This window comes from Gopherus evgoodei, chromosome 9, assembly GCF_007399415.2.
Source record: "Gopherus evgoodei ecotype Sinaloan lineage chromosome 9, rGopEvg1_v1.p, whole genome shotgun sequence".
In the NCBI taxonomy this organism is placed as follows: Eukaryota; Metazoa; Chordata; order Testudines; family Testudinidae; genus Gopherus; species Gopherus evgoodei.
This window is the reverse complement of record NC_044330.1, coordinates 34,724,801-34,744,582: the sequence shown is the minus strand read 5'-3', so window position 1 is coordinate 34,744,582 and position 19,782 is coordinate 34,724,801. Positions and strand designations below refer to the sequence as shown.

The 19,782-nt window shown below is 41.7% G+C and overlaps 1 protein-coding gene across 1 annotated transcript in view; it reads right to left on the bottom strand.

Moving 5' to 3' along the window:
* Positions 1 to 19,782, bottom strand: part of PID1 (phosphotyrosine interaction domain containing 1) — a 164,229-nt gene that overhangs the window by 52,704 nt on the left and 91,743 nt on the right. The window lies entirely within an intron of this gene.

Sequence of the window (19,782 nt, the reverse complement as noted above, 5' to 3'; positions counted from 1 at the left end):
TAAATCACATAAAAAGAATTTGATTGATATAATCTAGCTTGGATGGTTATTATACTATGAGGTAGAAATTGTTCCCTCTGATAAAAATGGTTATAAACAATCTGAGATCCATAGAGTCCATGGATGATCTGTTGTGACAGTGGTAATCTTTTAAATTATGCACTGCTTAGCTTTGACATATTGGGCCAAATTAAAATCTGGTGTAATTCAAATTAAGTCAATTTATATCAAATAGTAATTTAATCTATTGTATCCTCATTTAAAAATAAAAGGAAAATTAAGTTAACTGCTCACTGAAATGCACTCCTATGTTAGACTGATTCATAAAAAGGTACTGAGGTTGTGAGATGCAGTGAACACAACGTTTTAGTCTGTTTGATTAAAAACCAAACATCAGATGAGCTACTGGAGTATTGGCCTTATAAGTACAATGCTGGCCTTTGTCAAGATGAATCTTCAAAAAGAGATGAAGAGTCTGTATGAGCTACAACACCTGTATGCTTTCAACATCTGCCCCATATACAGACACTCATGATAAGCTATTGTGCAGCACTTTCTGGGTAAGTAAAGTTCCAGCATGCGAACCCAAAACTATTTTTTCATGGGCTTTTTCACTATTATAATACATCTTTACAAACCAATTAGATGTTTATTTTATTTTATTTTATTTCAGTTTTTCTGAAATTGAAATGATGGAATGAGACATCCAAGGTGTTTTCTGTTCAGACAATTGATAGCTAATCAAACTTATATTCATATTATTGTATTGGGATAGTGAAATGGCACACTGTACATTAAAATACACTTTTGAAGAAAGCAAGTTAACCTTCAGTAAATCAGTTAGATTAGACACTGCCCAGCCACTCACCAATAATTGTCTTTAAAGATCCCAGTACTCTGATGACAGACACATACTCTTACTCTCTTAAATTTGTGGGACAGGATTGCCACCTGATGGCCACTCTTAAAAGTGGTAGACATCTATCACAAACTGGGGAAGTGTCTGCAACTCAGAATTTATGAAAATACTATTTTAAGTTGTTTATCTAATACTCTCTAACAGGATATAAAAAATATTTTGTTTCCTATATACATTCAGGTCATGTGGTTTCAGTCAATGCTGGATCATAAAACATTGGGGATTTTTATTTATTTTTTATTTATACAACAGTGCCTTCAAGTAAACCAGCCTGGCGAGTTTAGATGGAGATGGAGTCAGAAACCAAGGCCAAAGCTAAGTAATGGGAAACAAGATGAGCATCTCAGCATGGTGCTGAATGTGCTATGACATCACCAGAAAATATATTACAAGATTATTTTTGAAGATTCACCAACATTTTTTAGTCAATATTAAACTATTTGCTCTGCCAGATACCTCATGCCAAATCAGCACTCAACGTGCATTTAGGAAGGCCATGCTTCCTCTCAGAACCTGCTGCCTCTGACCAAATTGCAACAGAACTTTCTCCATTGCCAATTCTGTTCTTTAACAAGGAAGTACCTTAGGGCAACATTATCTTTATTTTCAGAAAGAGCTGTTGGGAGAAGATAGAAGAGGAATTGCAAGGAAAAGTGTGTGCAATAAAAGACAAAGCAAGGCAATGGAAAAGAAAAGAGGAGCAATCACTAGATGTAGAAACACCCAACCCTTTGCACTGCAGGAGAATAAAAATATCCCATCCAGAACTTCAAGAAGATGAGGACTTTTTAATAACAATTCTCCTTTGAGGTACCACACAGCACCCTTCCCCCTTAGGCAGCTCAGCAAGTTGGGAACAGACAGTGGAAAACAAGATCTTAGATGAGAAATCTTTGCTGTAGAAATCAAACTATACTGTAACAAATAATGTCAAACATCCATTAATAACTATTATTGATTATTACTACTCTGAGCTTTCCAAATTGCTGGCCAGCTTTCCAGCATCATGACCCATGAGAGGGTTGATCTTCCTCCTGTTTTCTCATTAGGATAACTTAGCTCATGACCACATGTGACAAGGTTAATCAGAGTCCACTTTTTATGATAAATGAAATTGTTTGGACAAAATCCAATCACATCAAATTGACTGGCCTCAATCACCCACCTGGACCAATCTAATGGGGGAGAGGGGAATTGACCCAACCGTATTATGACTGGGCTCACAAGATAACCAACCACAGCAACTGTCAACTGCAACACAAGGCGGGAAACGACATCTAATTCCAAATTCCAGAGAACATTAATTCTGCCCACAGGCAACCTATTTCACTCAGCTGTAATTTTGCCTAATACAGGCATTAATCCAGAAGAACAGAAAACTGTTGGGCTGGAACTTGATGCCTGGAAAATCTCTACCCCTGCTGGTGCACATCAGAAACCAGACACTCCACCTTTTCCCAAGGAAAGGATTCCATTAAAGTTTACACCACTTACTTTCAACTGTTGCACTTTGATTATTACATTTGCTCATATAAGAGACTGTTAGAGGTTTATGTCTGTAATCAGCAGCAGAAAGGTATTCTAAAGAATCAAGATAAAAAGTCACAATGTTTTCGTGATGTTGCACGGGCAACTCATCCGCATCATGTGAACTCTCTGATTTCATGTAGCTCTTTATGGATTCTCAATGAAACCAGGAGAGAATCCAAATATGAAGTATTTTGTGGAATGTAAGCAGCTCTTTGCAGTGCCTTTTGTACTGAAAATGTAAGAGCAACTGGAAAGGAACAGTGTATGCAAAAGTCTATTTCATTCCCCCCAAAAATAGAGGTGCAAGAAAAGACCCTATATACGAGCTTGAAAAGGAGGAAGACACAAAAAGCCTCTACATCAAACAGACTGTTTCCTCCATGGAGTCTTTAAAGGCCATATATTTAAATAACAATACCTTTAAAGTCATAAGTCCTTGTAAGTAAAGTGATCCAATCAGTCCACTGTGCCTGTGAATGATGCTATTGAATAATTTGAGAAAACTGCCGAACTGGGCAGTGTAAGGTAGGATGCAATGTGTGTCTAATAAATATTACATTTCAGTTGATATAAACTTCCCTGGAATGCAGTGACAGTTTTGTGCTCGAAGAAAGATGTGCCACCACATGATATGCCTTGCCAGTTTTGGCTAGTAAGCAATACACCACCACAACAGGGGCAGAATTCATAACAGAAATACACAAGAAGCTGGTAGAGTGCCCAAAGAGTAGCAAAAACTCAACTCACCCAGCTCTTTATTCTTTTCATATTACTTTAGCCAAGCTTTTAAGTGCAGAAACCAACCACATGCTCTATAATAGCAAACATTTACTTTCATTAACGATTATAAACAGAAGGCTCTTGAAACAGCTCAGCCTCATATAGGACCCTTTAAATATTTACATTCTACTGGCTGACACATAACGAGTGTTTATTGTCATGACTGCTCCAAGCATACTAGATATAATGCCTGCACACAGTGTGTTGTTTTATTTCTTTCATCTGTCGTACCAGAGGCTAAACCTTGGATAAAGGCTGACATGGTCAGGTTTCAGCCTAAGGCCCTCTTGAAGTTCATTTGCAAATAATCCTATATTTTTTCATTCTAGTACCCATATGGCAGCAATTGCAAATATGACTAAACACTAGAAATGAGAATTAGCATATGGCACTACATTATGCATAAGTGCAGCAAGGAAAGATATAAGCTCTTCCCCCAATTGATAACTGTGCTGGAAACTATAATTTCTTGTATTGCAGTTAACCTGGAATTACTGAGTTGGCAGGAATAATTTGCTTTCGTGGACAAAGCCTGAGTTTACTTTTATAGGAGGTGAAACTGTCAATCATATGAATCATTATGGCTTTTTTCTTTTTCAAAAACATAATTAGGATCTTGATAAATCATAAATTTTGATGGAAAACAAAGGAGAAGTGGTGAAATATGGACATTTTAATCATCATCTGCTACTCTGTCACCACGAAAGATTTTATTAATTGTGAGAATTTAGGCATCCCTGTCATGAACTCATCTCTCAATTTAGGCCTGGTCTACACTACGAGTTTAGGTCAAATTTAGCAGTGCTAAATCAAATTAACCCTGCACCCGTCCACATAATGAAGCCATTTACTTCGACATAAAGGGCTCTTAAAATAGATTTCTGTAATCCTCGACGAGAGGAGTAGCGCTAAAATCAACATTGCTGGTTCAAATTAGAGTTAGTGTGGATGCAATTTGATGGTATTGACCTCCAGGAGCTATCCCACAGTGCACCATTGTGACTGCTCTGGACAGCAATCTGAACTCGGATGCATGGGCCAGGTAGTCAGGAAAAGCCCCAGGAACTTTTGAATTTCATTTCCTGTTTGCCCATCCTGGAGAGCTGATCAGCACAGGTGACCATGCAGAGCTCATCAGCACAGGTAACTATGCAGTCTGAGAATTGAAAAAGAGATCCAGCACGGACCGTACGGGAGGTACTGGATCTGATCGCTGTATGGGGAGAGGATTCCGTGCTAGCAGAACTACGTTCCAAAAGACAAAATGCCAAAACATTCGAAAAAGTCCCAGGGCATGATGGAGAGAGAACACAATAGGGACTCACTACAGTGCTGCGTGAAAGTTAAGGAGCTCAGGCAAAGCCTACCAGAAAACCAAAGAAGCAAACGAACGCTCCAGGGCAGAGCCGCAGACATGCCGCTTCTACACTGAGCTGCATGCAATTCTAAGGGGGGCCACCACCATTACCCCACCCCTGACCATGGATTCCGAGGAGCGGGTACTCTCAGCCATGCCTGAGGTTTCTGCAGATGAGGAAGATGATGATAAGGAGAGCACACAGCACACCGTTCTCCCCAACAGCCAGGATCTTTTTCTCAGCCTGACTGAAGTAGCCTCCCAACTCTCCCAAGGCGGTATCCCGGACCATGAAGCCACAGAAGGCACCTCTGGTGAGTGTACCTTTGTAAATATTACACATGGTTTAAAAGCAAGCGTTTTTTAATGATTAATTTGCCCTGAGGACTTGGGATGCATTCACAGCCAGTACAGCCACTGGGAAAGTCTGTTAACGTGTCTGGGGATGGAGCAGAAATCCTCCAGGGACATCTTCATGAAGCTCTCCTGGAGGTACTCTAAAAGCCTTTGCAGAAGGTTTCTGGGCAAAGCAGCCTTATTCTGTCCTCCATGGAAGGACACTTTACCACGCTATGCTAGTAGCAAGTAATCTGGTATCATTGCATGAAAAAGCCTAGCAGTGTATGGTCCCGGTGTTTGCTGGCATTCAAGCAACATCCGTTCTTTATCTTGCTGTGTTATCCTCAGGAGAGTGATAACGTTCATGGTAACCTGGTTGAAACATGGGAATTTACTTAAGGGGACAGAAGTGGCCGGTCCTACAGGGCTGTTTGCCTGTGGCTGAAAAGAAATCCTTCCCTGCAGTTAGCCAAGTGGTGTGGGGGGGGAGGGAGCATTGGCACTGATCTGTTTGTGTTTGGCTAGCAAGGATCTTCCCTGATACCAGCCTCGCAGTGCCGGAAGGGGTAAAGTGATCATCTCAGAGAATTGGATTGGGGGGGGGGTTAGTTTGGTTTCTGCTGCTGCACGTTAACATGAAAACCGCAGCACTCAATGGGCTTTGCTTGGTATGGAAAAGGAGGGCGCTGCTTTTATGAAGGTTGCAGAAACCGAAAGACAATGGCTTACCATGGCTGCATGCAAGCTGAATTCTGTTGTCCAGCCCTGCATCTGTGATCTCTAACACCAAAGCCGCAGGCACCCAATATTAAGATGCAAAATGCAACCTTGTACTGAAATACTTGTACTATGTAATGTGAATAGTGTTGTTCACCGTGCAAGAGTACACACGTTCTGTAAAATGTATCTTTTTAAATACTTCTCTCCCTTTTTTCCCTCCCGCAGCTGCAAATTTTTCAAGCCTCCCTCCTTTGTACCAAAAACTATCTCAGATAAGGCAGCGAAAAAAACGTAGGCAAGATGAAATGTTCTCCGAAATCATGCAATCGACCCGCACTGAAAGAGCTCATTTGAATGAGTGGAAGGACACAATATCACAGTATAGGAAAGCGGCCAGTGAACGTGAGGACAGGAGGGATGAACTCAAGGACAGGAGGGATGCTTGAGATGAGAGGTGGCTGCAGGAAGATTAGAGGAGGCAGGATGCAACGCTGCAGCTACTGCGGGATCAAACGGACATGCTCCAGCATCTGGTGGAGCTTCAGGAATGGCAGCAGGATCACAGAGTGCTGCTGCAGCCTCTGTATAACTGCCCTCCCCGCTCCCCATGTTCCATAGCCTCCTCACCCAAGAACGTGGGGAGGGGGAGGCTCCATGCACCCCGCTACTCCACCCCAGTGGACAGCCCAAGCAAAAGGCTATCATTCAACAAGTTTTGAAGGGGCCTTTTCCTTCCTTCCCTTCTCCCACACCCCACTCTGGCTACCTTGTCAGTTCTCTCCCTATTTTTATAATCAATTAATAAAAAATACATGGATTTCAAATTATAGCGACTTTATTTCCTTTGAAAGCAAGATGTGATTGAAGGGGGGAGGGTGGGTGGCTTACAGGGAATGAGTCAATCAAGGGGCCAGGTTTTCATCAAGGAGAAACAAAAAGAACTCTCACACCATAGCCTGACCAGTCACGAAACTGGTTTTCAAAGGTTCTCTGATGTGCAGTGTTTCCTGGTGTGCTCTTCTAACTGCCCTGGTAGCTGGCTGCAGGTAATCTGTGGCCAGGCAATTTGCCTCAACCTCCCACCCCGCCATAAATGTCTCCCCCTTACTCTCACAGAGATTGTGGAGCACACAGCAAGCAGCAATAACAATGGGAATATTGGTTTGGCTGAGGTCTGAGTGAGTCAGTAAAGTGCGCCAGCGACCCTTTAAATGTCCAAATGCACATTCTACCACCATTCTGCACTTGCTCAGCCTATAGTTGAACAGCTCTTTACTACTGTCCAGGCTGCCTGTGTATGGCTTCATGAGCCATGGCATTAAGGGGTAGGCTGGGTCCCCAAGGATAACTATAGGCATTTCAACAACTGTTATTTTCTGGTCTGGGAAGTAAATCCCTTGCTGCAGCCATTTAAACAGATTAGTGTTCCTGAAGACGCGAGCATCATGAACCCTTTCCGGCCATCCCACGTCGATGTTGGTGAAAAGTCCCTTGTGATCCACCAGTGCTTGCAGCACCATTGAAAAGTACCCCTTGTGGTTTATGTACTGGCTTCCCTGGTGCTCCGGTGCCAAGATAGGGATATGGGTTCCATCTATTGCCCCACCACAGTTAGGGAACTCCATTGCAGAAAAGGCATCCAATATGACCTGCACATGTCCCAGTGTCACTATCTTTGGTAGCAGCAGCTCTGCGAGTGCTTTGGCTACTTGCATCACAGCAGCCCCCACAGTAGATTTGCCCACTCCAAATTGATTCCCGACTGACCAGTAGCTGTCTGGCGTTGCAGCTTCCACAGGTCTATTGCCACTTGCTTCTCAACTGTGAGGGCTGATCTCATTTTGATGTCTTTGCGCTTCAGGGCAGGGGAAAGCAAGTGACAAAGTTCCATGAAAGTGGCCCTATGCATACAAAAGTTTCACAGCCACTGGGAATCGTCCCACACCTGCAACAGTATGTGGTCCCATCAGTCTGTGTTTGTTTCCCAGGCCCAGAATTGGCATTCCCCGGCATGAACCTGCCCCGGCCCACTTGAGAGAATTCTGTGTCCATATCCTCATCACTCTCATCACCGCGCTGCCGCCTCCTCCTTGCCTGGTTTTGCAGGTTCTGGTTCAGCATAAACTGCATGATAATGTGCGAGGTGTTTACAATGTTCATGGCTGCTGCGTTGAGCTGAGCGGGCTCCATGCTTGCTGTGGTATGGCGTCCGCACAGGTAACCCAGGAAAAAAGGTGCAAAACAGTTGTCTGTTATTGCTTTCACAGAGGGAGGGAGGGGGAGGGGGCCTGACGACATGTACTCAGAACCACCTGCGACAATTTTTTTGCCCCATCAGACATTGAGATCTCAACCCAGAATTCCAATGGGCAGGGGAGACTGCGGCAGCTATGGGATAGCTACCCACAGTGCAATGCTCCGGAGGTCGATGCTAGCCTCGATACTATGGACGCACACCACCGGATTAATGTGCTTTGTGCGGCTGTATGCACTCGACTTTATACAATCTGTTTCCAAAAATTGATTTCTGTAAAATCGGAGTAATCCCGTAGTGCAGATATACCCTAAGAGAGAGAAGTAGCCACTTACAAAAGAAATTCTTGAAATTTCACAATGGCTAGTGCCTCCTTTTAAGGCAGCACTGGTTGCTAATATTTTTTCTTGATTGTTATTTCATTATTCATGTGATCCTGCCCTTTCCCTGTTCCTAATTTCTGCCACTGAAACTTTTAGTACTTGCAGGCCTGAAGGAAAGCCAGACAGAAAGATACTGCAGAAAAATCATAGGATTCATCATTTTCTGAGGCTGGGTAGAAACAGATCATTTCTGTTGCTGAGATTAGCCCACATGGTGCAATACATGAAGAGAAGGTCAGACCTCTTTACTCAAAGATGACGGAACAAATCTGTCCAACAGATACACTGATGTAAATATGGAATAACTCCTCTGAGGTCAGTAGAGATACTCTGGATTTACACCAAAGTAACTGGGCAGACGTAAGCCTCCTATGACACCTGCCACAGCGCCTGTGTCCTGAGACCCACACCCTTCTAGGAAAGGCCTTGGAGAAAAGTACCACTATCCCCCATTTCACAGATGGGAAAACAGAGACAAAGAAATCTTAGGTTAGAAATCTTGCTTAGGGTCAGAAAGCAGACCAGTAACAGACCTAACTCCTAGTTACCTTATCCCCTGGATCACACCACCTCCTTTACAAGGCCAAGTTTTGCTGCTATGACAGAAACAGTTGTATCTCTCTGTCTTGGTTAAAGAGATTTGTTGGGTTTTTAGTAACAGCAATGGAGATCATAAACTTCACTGATCTAGGCCTGTACCTTTCATTTACACTTTGCGTGGACAGCTAAAGAAAAATTACTTGTTTGTTAAATGTTAATTGCTTTGTTTATTTATTACTCACCCTACAGAGCAAGAAATCTCCTGCAGAAGTGGGAGTTCAAAGCTCCAGAACTGCACGTTTCATTGTGTAAAATTAGTGTATACATGTTTTACCACATTGGAAAGTAATTTCTGAGCCTTGGCTCTAAACACGTTAAAAGTACTTCAGTGCACGCTCTCTCATGAAAAGTGGGACATGCTCCTCTCCTTCAAAAACCATAATATGGAGAAAGTAAGCATATAATGAACACACCATTAATCTGCAGAACTTCAGACTCAGCTGTGAAAATAGTTGGTCAAAATTTTCTAATAAAAACAAATGTGTCCTACATCTTTAACACTGCTAAAATATAATACAATGTAAGATAACACAAATTAGAAAGAAATCATGGAAACTACAGCATAGTGATAGTATAGTGATTCTGGTCCAGATTCTGATTCAATTATTCCACTGGAATTACTTGCTTCCTCCCCTACCTGTTTACACCAGATTAGCACAACAGAATCTGGACCCATGTTTGTGAAATCCTGCTCTGAGTCTGCAAAACTGCCCTAAAAAGTGCCTGGGGTTTCTTCATTTAAGAAGAGAATAACAAATGACACCATAAAAACCTTAGGCAAAAATAGTATTCTTTGTGCAAAGTATCTCATTTGAAAAACCAGAAGACTACATTTCACAAAAGGGATAAAGTTTTCTTTCCAAAGAAGGTAAAGCAGAGAATGCGTAAGGTGCTTGTGTAACACCGACAGTTTCCACTCGACAACAGGCAGAATCGAACCTGGGACCTCTGGAGCTTAATGCATGAGCTTCCACCACATGAGCTAAAAGCTGTTTGCTAAGGCTGTAGAGCAGACTCATTTTTTCTCTCTCTGTAAGTGATCTTCGTGCCACAAGATGGGACAGAACACCACACCAAAGAGGGTGGATTACAAGTGTGTGTTACACTTGCAGCTGCTAACCAACTAAATACCTGATCAATTGGAAAACAAAGTTTTATTCTCCTCCTACTAACTTAAATCTGTCTGCTTTTGAGTTCCAAGAGATTCCTGCAGGCTACAATGTCTATTACAGCCCTTCTGAAAAACAAAATTGCATATCAAAGAATGAAAAATTCTGTTCAAGCAAAAGAATTATTGTTTTCAACTGATGGCACTGCACACTGTCTACTATTTTTGAAGGAGCTCTGTTAAGCAAACTTTATTTTAATCACCATTTTCTATCCAGATATTTTTATATCAAAGACTTTTTTCCATATTAAAAAAGCAACTGAAAGTGAAGTGCTTAAAGACCAGTTTTTCAGCACTACAGAAATGATAATGATAGAGGATCCTCAGAAGACCAGAGTCAGCTCCAGGATAGATCATGAGGTAAATCTACTGGGAACGGGGTTCAGCAGTTCATCCACCAGCAACCTCTATCAGAGGCCCTATAGGGAGGCTGCACTGCCCCACAAGTGGGCAAATAGTGCTTACTAAGGAGGGACAATCAAGGCATCTCCATGGCAGTCTCCACTTATAGAGCTACTATAAAGGCCCCAGAACTTAAGGCTGTCTCCTTTCTGGGGCCACCTTGAGTCTGGATACTGCTGGTAGCCTGGGATTATGAGCTTTACTTAATATAGACAGATATAATTGAGATCATAGTTTCCTTTCCCAAAAGTTTTGATATGTCTCTGCAGTTAGCTCTGATTGCAAATAGGCCCTACCATCTCGTCATCTGTGGATTACCAATTTATCACAAATTGCATTGCTAAATTATCATAAGATACATATTGCTAAATTTTATAAACCTCAGGTCAAGCATGTATCGTTCCATAACTTTTGGTTAAGCACATAATACCAACTTCTGCTAGGCCTCATTCTAAGCTCTTAACACTTAATGCTTAAAACCTATAGCCACTACTACTTTCTGTTACATCTTCAGTAACTTTCATTATTAGTTCTATAAGCTTGCTTAGCAAAAACTATAGATCAAAACTATAGATCTTCCAAGATTAGGTGAGAGTCAATGAGATGAATTCTCCCAGCACTCAGGTGCTATGGCCCTGGACACTAGAAGGTTAAATTTACACCTCTCTGCATAAATAGGGTGGATCCGGCTCACAAAATTCAGATGGCCCTAGTGATTTATTGCAATCTCTTTGATACTGAAATCTCATAAGAACAGGCAGATTTTCCAAGATATTTACAGTGCTTCCTCATTTGCACTAGTCCAGAAATATCACAAGGTCAGCGTTTCCTAAGATATTTTGGTACTTCTGCTTCCTGTCTTGTCTGCAACCAGAAAGTGATGAGACACAAAAGATAAGGTACAAATGCAGTGATGCCTAAGCAAAATCTTACCTGATCTAATAGTTTTTTTAGCCAAATAAATAAGCAATTAAAAAAAGTACAAAGAGTATTCAAAACAGCAGTTACTTCCTGGGCAAAGATAGAATGCAAATTCTGATTTCATTTACAAAAGTGTTAATGAAAGCAAAATGTGGCTCTGGAACTTTAAAAAGAAAAAGACAATTATGATACAGACATATTGCAGCTCTAATAATACTGATGTCCACCAGAGAAATCTACAGCCTTCCTGGCACTGAAAAGGAAGGCAGGGACGCAGCATGCACACAAAACACCCACAGATAAGATTTCAAGCAACAATGCTGATCACAATATCCTTATTGACTTCTTCTTATTGTTCTGCTCACTGAAAACCAAGTGGAAGCGAAACAACATTAAAAACATGAAGGCAGAAATATTGCCCAAGAAGAACACACAGGATATTTTGTCAGATAAGAAAAACGTAAACTACTTCAATTGCAATAATTGAAGAAGTTTTCATACTAACAATCTGTGTTAACATTCTCTGTGAAGTCTTGTTCTGTGCTACAAACTGTGTTGATCATAACAGGCCTTAGGCACAGTACCACAAAATTCTCCAGGAGTAAGTATCCCCATTCATTGTTTCCTATCATTAGTCAGCTCATTAGTTGCATAATCCTTCCCCACTTTTTGATTGCTCTTGCAAGAAGTATTTTTTATCTTTTTTTTTCTTCCTATTTTATACACCACAGACTCTAACCCACTTGCACTGCAGATTCAAATTTAGATGGAACAATTTGCTTTTCTTGGCAAGGTCTCTTGACTTGCTGCTATAGCATCCCACGTGTTATACAGCTTTCTTTTTTCCGTTTCCACACAGATCATCATCTTGTTGGCTTTCTGCTCTACTGCATTTTGCTAAGGACAGTGCCTCTGACTCCTGCTCCTGCCAGAGCAAACAGCCTGGAGGCAGTAGGGGTCCTGCTTGAAGACACTGTGCAATGGATAAAATTAGCTGATGTTCTGGAACTCTTGGGAACTCTTTCCAAATCAGTTTAATGAAATTCAACAACAATGCAAAATAAAAAGAGATCCTTCCACATAGTCAGTACCATATAGGTGTCTTGAAATCTGGTGTCATGTTCAGAAACATGTAATTGTTTAAACGCCCAGATATTTTTGTCTGTTATTTATTCTAAAACTCTTGCATCTTATTCCTTTTACTAATTATTCAATAGATTTGTATAATACTGACTGCGGTATGGAATGAATAAAATAATGCTGTTCTTATTTTACAAGCACTGCAGGGTACTGAAGCATTGAACTCTAAGCTCTTAAAAAGCTCTGCACTGAACTTTTACATAGGGAGGTTTATCAATATAGAAACAAACCTCTGCTTAAATTCTTGGAGAGGCCCACCCTAGCAAGGACATGGCAGAAGGAAGAGCATGAAGTGGTAAATAAAGCAGCCTAGAATTAAGGGTGTGTAAACCATACAATAGACTGAATATCCTGACTGCTTACCTTAGAGTGGTGAAAATGCCACGGATTAGGAGGACTGCTCAGGAGGAACCTACACTGTAGTTAGTGAGAGGACAGCTCATTCTTGGTAAAAATATAGATATTTCGGTCATCCGTATGGAATTATTTTCTCTTCAGTTTTGAAGCTTTACTTTTACCTCACAATGACTTTACAAGTCTATGTGGTATTCATTTCAACAGCATTCTAACATTGCACGTAGTCAGATGATACAGGCTATGTTTTATGAGACAGACATGACAGGAAAATTAAAACCAGGTTTCTTCTCTTGACTATGTAGAGTAACTACAAGGGAAAAACTACAGAAGCCCAGATAATCTCCATCTAAGAATCTTAAAGGAACTGGCACATGAAATTGCAAGCCCAATAGCAAGGATTTTTAATGAATCTGTAAACTCAGGGGTCGTACCCTTTGATTGGAGAATTGCTAATATAGCTCCTATTTTTAAGAAAGGGGGAAAAAGTGTTCCAGGAAACAACAGGCCTGTTAGTATGATCTCAATTGTGTGCAAGATCTTGGAACAAATTTTGAAAGAGAAAGTAGTTTAAGGATATAGAGGTGAACAGTAATTGGAATAAAATACAACATGGTTTTAAAAAGGTAGATCATGCCTGATCTCCTTCTTTGAGAAGATAATTGATTTTTTAAACAAAGGAAATGCAGTAGATCTACTCTACCTGGATTTCAATAAAGCGTTTGATATAGTTCCACATGGGAAATTATTAGTTAAATTTGGAGAAGATAGGGATTAATATGTGAACTGAAAGGTGGATAAGGAACTGGTGGTTAAAGAGATGACTGCAATAGGTCATACTGAAAGGTGAACTGTCAGGCTGGAGGGAGGTTACTAGTGGAGTTCCTCAGGGATCAGTCTTGGGGACCAATCTTATTTAACTATTTTATTACTAACCTTAGCACAAAAAGTGGAAGTGTGCTAATAAAATTTGTGGATGACACAAATTAGGGGGGTATTGTCAATATGGAGAACTGGAATATCATACAAGAAGATCTGGATGACCTTGTAAACTGGAGTAATAGAAATGGGATGAAATTTAATAGTGCAAAGTGCAAGATCATGCATTTAGGGACAAATGACAAGAATTTTTGCTATAGGCTGGGGATTTATCAGTTCGAAGAGACAGAGGAGGAGAAAGACCTGGGTGTATTGGTTGATCACAGAATGACTATGAGCCATCAAAGTAATGTGGTCATGAAAAAGGCTAATGCAGTCCCAGGATGCATCAGGTTGTCCCTGCCTGCAGGTATATGGGATCTTGGGGAGAAATTACCACACAGGTGGGGTGCCAATTAATTTCTTTATTAAAGGAAAAAGGAAGTGGTGGGATTTTAACAATGAAATACGATGGGATGGGGTGTATAGGGTGTTTACAATAGACAATGATGGGGGGGTTCTTCTTATTGAACAGTGTAGGGAGTTCTAACAGTGGGGTACAGTAAGTGGGGTTCAGCACAATGGGGTACAGTACAGTCAATAAGCATATCAAAAAGAAATGCAAAATAAAATGGTAGCTTCTATATAAAATGGTCAACAATTTTAGATAGAATGTATTAAGTGGTTGGTGGCCTTATACACAATGTAACACAATGGTATCAATGCAAATACAAAGTATATTAGAAAAGTGGAAGCAACCAATGGGGTGTTATAATTACAAGTAAAATGTGAATATAAGTGAATTTATGCAACGTTACGGTATAAAAGAAAAGTAATGACTTAATTTGTGAGGCTAGAATAGCAGATAATCTGTCAAGGAACAGGGGGTGGGGAGGGGAGTGAATGATTAGTGGCAGCTGATGAGAGGAGAGTGCAGCTGGAAGCAGCGAGAGACTCTGAAGCCCTGGAAGGTAAGGACAATGGAGCAGCGTGATGGTGATCTTCGGTAGGGGAGGGGCAGCGGAGAAGTGTAAAGAAGGGCTGGAGAGAGGTTTAAGCAACAAGCGGACATCAAAAACAAAGGAAAAAAATGGCAAAGGGTTTGGGAAGTTTCACAGAGGGAGAAGCAGCAAGGGGTTTGGGAGGTTCAGAGGGTGATGCAGACGCAGGGGGGGAGCAGCAAGGAGTTGGGAGGTTCGGAGAGAGTGCAGATGCGGGGAAAAAAGCAGCAAAGGATTTGGGAAGTTATACAGGGGGAGAAGCAGCAAGGGGTTTGGGGAGTTTGGAGAGAGTGCAGATGCGGGGAAAAAAGCAGCAAAGGGTTATAACAGGGAGACACGGAGAAGTACACAGAGGGGGAGATTGGAGCGGGGGAAAATCAGACACGGGAAAGTTCAGGGAGAGATCGGGACAGCAGGAAGACGAATTTAAGCAGCAAAAATCTTATCTATAGACACGGAGAAGTAAACAGAGCAGGAGATTGGAGCGGGGGAAAAACGGACACGAATTCAAGCGGCAAAAACCTTGTCTATAGACACGGGGAAGCACACAGAGGGGGGGATTGGAGCGGGGAAAAACAGACACGGGAAAGTTCAGGGGACAGATCGGGACAGCGGGAAGACGAATTTGAAGCAGCGAAAACCTTATCTATCTTAACCAATGACTAGGCAAAACAACAAATATCATGATTCTAAGCAAAACTATTACAAGCAACTATACGGAGCAACAAAACAGTAAACTATAACAAGGCAGGTGAAATTTACAAGCTCTACATTGTTAACAAACTATGACTTATTAAACTAAAAAAACAAAACCTATGGTGCACCTTATGCTATGGGGAAGTCACAGAGGGCAGAGTGGTATGTACCCAGGATACAGCTCCCAAGGAAGCCAAGGGATGGTGGCTGAAGCCAAAGGATACAGCTGAAAGCAGGGAGCCCCGAGGCAAAGCCCACAGGAGCAGAGCTTAGCAGCAGGACAAACTTATTTTTAGCAACAAAGCGCTGCGGAGTTTAAGAGAGGTTTTAAAGACACAGACCAAGGTTTAGCTTGAGTCTGTGTGCTGGGGAAACAGAGCCAGCAGCTAAAATAATAAAATAAAATTAGGGAAAGTTTCACAGAGGGATTCTTACCAGTCCCCAAGGCAGCAGCAAAGGCAGAAGCAGCAGCAACATCAGAAGAAGCGAGGAGGGCTCGGTACAGTCTCAATAATCAGGAGATCTCTCAGATAGCAATTTGTTCTTCGTGGGGGGGGGTTCAAAAACAGGGGTACGCTTAAAAAAATAAAACGAGAGCGGAGAAAGGACCCCCCAGAACCCCTGGCTGATCAGACCAGGCAGCAATGCAGGAACCTTTCTGATGTTTGTTCCAAAAAGGTCTGTTTTTAAAGGCAAACTCAGGCAGTTTCCCGCCAGTAATCCTGATAGGCTCCCTCTGTCACAGGGGAGGAGGCACAGGGAAAAACCAGGCAGGTGAGCACAGAAACATGTCTGGGCAGAGTCCTGTGCAACAGGTGACTCAAAAGCACATGAGGCCTATGACTCATGCCCACGATCTTAAAAACACAATAGGTCTTGCAGCTCTGGACATTGCCTGCCCTACACCGAGCCCAGGTTCAACGAGGTGATAACAGGACTAACCCTTTGAACAGAGCAGTGGTCCCATTTAGCACGCAGCACAAGTGGCCATCCATTTGAGAAGGGCAACGGCTCTTGTTAAACAACTTAGGGGGCCCTCCCTTTGAGAAGTTGCCCTGGTAAGCAAGTTAACAGCCAGGGCAGGGCGGCCACAGGAGGAGAACAAAAACAAAATGGAGTATGGGGAAATAGGGGGATAGCTGTAACAGACACAGGTGAGGTATTTCCAGTGGAGACAGGGAAGTGTTAGTACCATTATACAAGGCTCTAGTGAGACTTCATCTGGAATACTGTGTGCAGTTCTGGTCTCTGACGTTTAAGAAAAATGAACTCAAAGTACTAGGATGATCCGAGGAATCAAAAAACGACCTTATGAGAGAAGACTCAAAGAGCCTGATTTGTTTAACTTAACCAAAAGAAGGCTGAGGGGAAATATGATTGCTCTCTATAAACACATCAGAGGAATAAGTATCAGGGAGGGAGAGGAGTTATTTAAGTTAAGCATCAACGTGGACACAAGAACAAATGGCTATAAACTGGCCAACAACAAGTTTAGGCTTGAAATTAGATGAAGGTTTCTAACCATCAGAGGAGTAAAGTTCTGGAACAGCCTTCCAGGGAAAGCAGTGGGGATAAAAAAAACTAACTGGCTTCAAGATTGAGCTTGATAAATTTATGGAGAAGGTGGAGTGATGGGATTGCCTACTATGGTATATAGCCGATCTGTGACTACCAGTAGCAAAAATCCCCAACTGCTGGAAACAGGACAGTAGACAGGGAAGGCCTTGAGTTATTACAGAGAATTCTTTCCCAGGTTTCTGCCTGGTATGTCTTGTCCACATGCTCAGGATCTAATTGATCACCATATTTGAGGGTTGGGAAGGAATTTTCCCCCAGGTCAGATTGGCTGAGACCCTGGGCGGGGGGTTCGCCTTCCATGCAGCATTGGGATGGGTCACTTGCAGGTTTAAACTAGTGTAAATGGTGAATTCTCTGTAAACTTGAAATCTTTAAACCATGATTTGAGGACTTCAGTAATTCAGCAAGATGTTAGGGGTCTGTTTCAGGAGTGGGTGAGATTCTGTGGCCTGCAATGTGCAGGAGGTCAGACTAGATGATCATGATGGTCCCTTTTGACCTTAAAGTCTATGAATGAATGAGCAAGAGAGAGAGGAGGATAAAAAGAGGGGAGTTAAAAAACACGATGAGACAGTTATTGCATCCTCTTTGGAGTGAAACTAACCTTCACCAATTTGAAAGATTATTCATTTGCATATATTTGTGGAAGTATCATTGTACTATGCTGTTATCTTCCATTATAGTTGTTGCAGATAAAGATAACTATGCATATAGTCTAGTAGGTTTATTAATATGCATGTAATTCCCTTACATAAAACATAGTGTAAAATTCTTTACATTACAAAAGAAATTTTCTGTGGGTGTTACATATGAAGAGAATTAAAGTGAATCATGCTTCTAATACGACGTCACATACAGGATTTGTTGTTTAGTTTAACGCCCATAATTAACCATTGACTAAAAATACTGAGTTATACCATATACTCAGCCATATTCCCACTGAAGTTCTGCTTTACAATTTACAATGATGGCATCATGTGGTCTACCATATTAAATACAGGGGATGTACAGGCATCTGATGTATCTAAGCTCACATACTGTACACAGCTCTCATTTAGACTCTCCCTCCAGAATGGCTCTGAAGCAGTGGTGTTGGGCCATTCACTAGTTACACAAAGAATATGTCTTTATGTGCCTGTATGTATGATGTGTGATACAGGGAGCGGTGGTAGAGTGTTCAAGGGGAAATATATAAGCCCAAGGCTAATTAAGGTGTGGTTCCCTGTAGACTAGGGAGTGTGGCTACAGGTTAATTGGAGCACCTGCAGTCAATTAAGGCCTTGTCAAGAATCTAATAAAAAAACCCTGCTTCAGGCAGACAGGGAGAAGGAGAGAGGACTGGAGCTTGGAGGTGTACTGTGAGACTTGAAAGACCAGAGAACTGAAGTAAGGGAGACCCTGCCCCAGCAGAGGAGGGAGACTCCCTGTCCCGGCATCTAAGGACCAAAGGTATCCCACCCAAGGGGGAAGAGGGTAAGAACCAGCACGGGTTGAGAGGGGCTGGGGCTCAGAGTAAGGAGCAAACCTAGACCATTTTCCCGCTTCTATCCTTTACTACCTTCTTGGGTCACTAGCAGGGCCCTCAGCACCCCAAGAGCAGGGACAAGGGGTAGCATCTTAGCACCCTGCCAAGAAAAGCACAGGACCCACCATACTAATATCGACCATCTTGCCACAGATGTTATATGGAGCATATCACACATACAGAATACCTCAAAATGAGGAATGGTGGATCTAATACTAGATCTAATTTGCGAACTTTTGTAGAGCTCACAGTTGGCAAACTTTTCATTTATTTGGCTTTATTTGCTGCCTTAAACAGAGACAGTCCCTGTTTTAACTGACCGTACTTCCTCTTTGGATTATAGGATTAGATGAATTAATGAGTATGAATTATATTTACAGCTACTTGAGGTAGAACAAAAATATATGAGGAAATCAAATCTCATGCTTCAAGGATGAAAGGATCCATAAAATGATCACCAGCTGGGATCAGGAACATCCTACCCCTACCTCTACCCTCAGCTCACTCCTTGTGTAGGATTCCACAAATGGCTAGGGGTATTGTAAGGTTTGGGGGCAGGGGGTTGCCACTCTACCCATCCCCTCTGACTTCAATGGGGCTGGTCATGTGACTAAGGACAATTTCTGTGGGTGTCCATTGCAGAAACTGAGTATAAGTTGTTTCTCAAATGAGAGCACCAGCACATCTTTATTGGATTTATTTTAAATGTTACAACATACTTCGTAACCTTTAAATTACATAGGGTCTGATTCTACCACCCACTGTGGCTACTTGCAGAATCACATCCATATGTATTTAAATATTCATAACAATTTGTTTTTAAAAAGAATATTTTTGCAAAAGTCCATGTTGATTTTAGAGAGAGAGTATAACAACAAAAAAACACATACATATACACAACAAAAAGAGCTACATAATCTGTGTCATGACAGTAATAAAAACTAGTTGAAGACATGTTCCTATAATGGCTCAAATGCAATCATGGCTATACTGCAGAAATGAACCACAGCTCCTACTCAGACAAAAAGGGCCTACCTTTGAAAATGCATGTAAGCAATTGTGTGCGTAATTTGCACCTGCAAGTACCACAATGCTATGTGCAAACTGGGTATTTCTGCAAGTAAATAATCAGTTATGTGCCTGCCTGGCTTCTTTGTATGTGCAAACACCAACAAATCAGGTAGATAATAGCGTGCA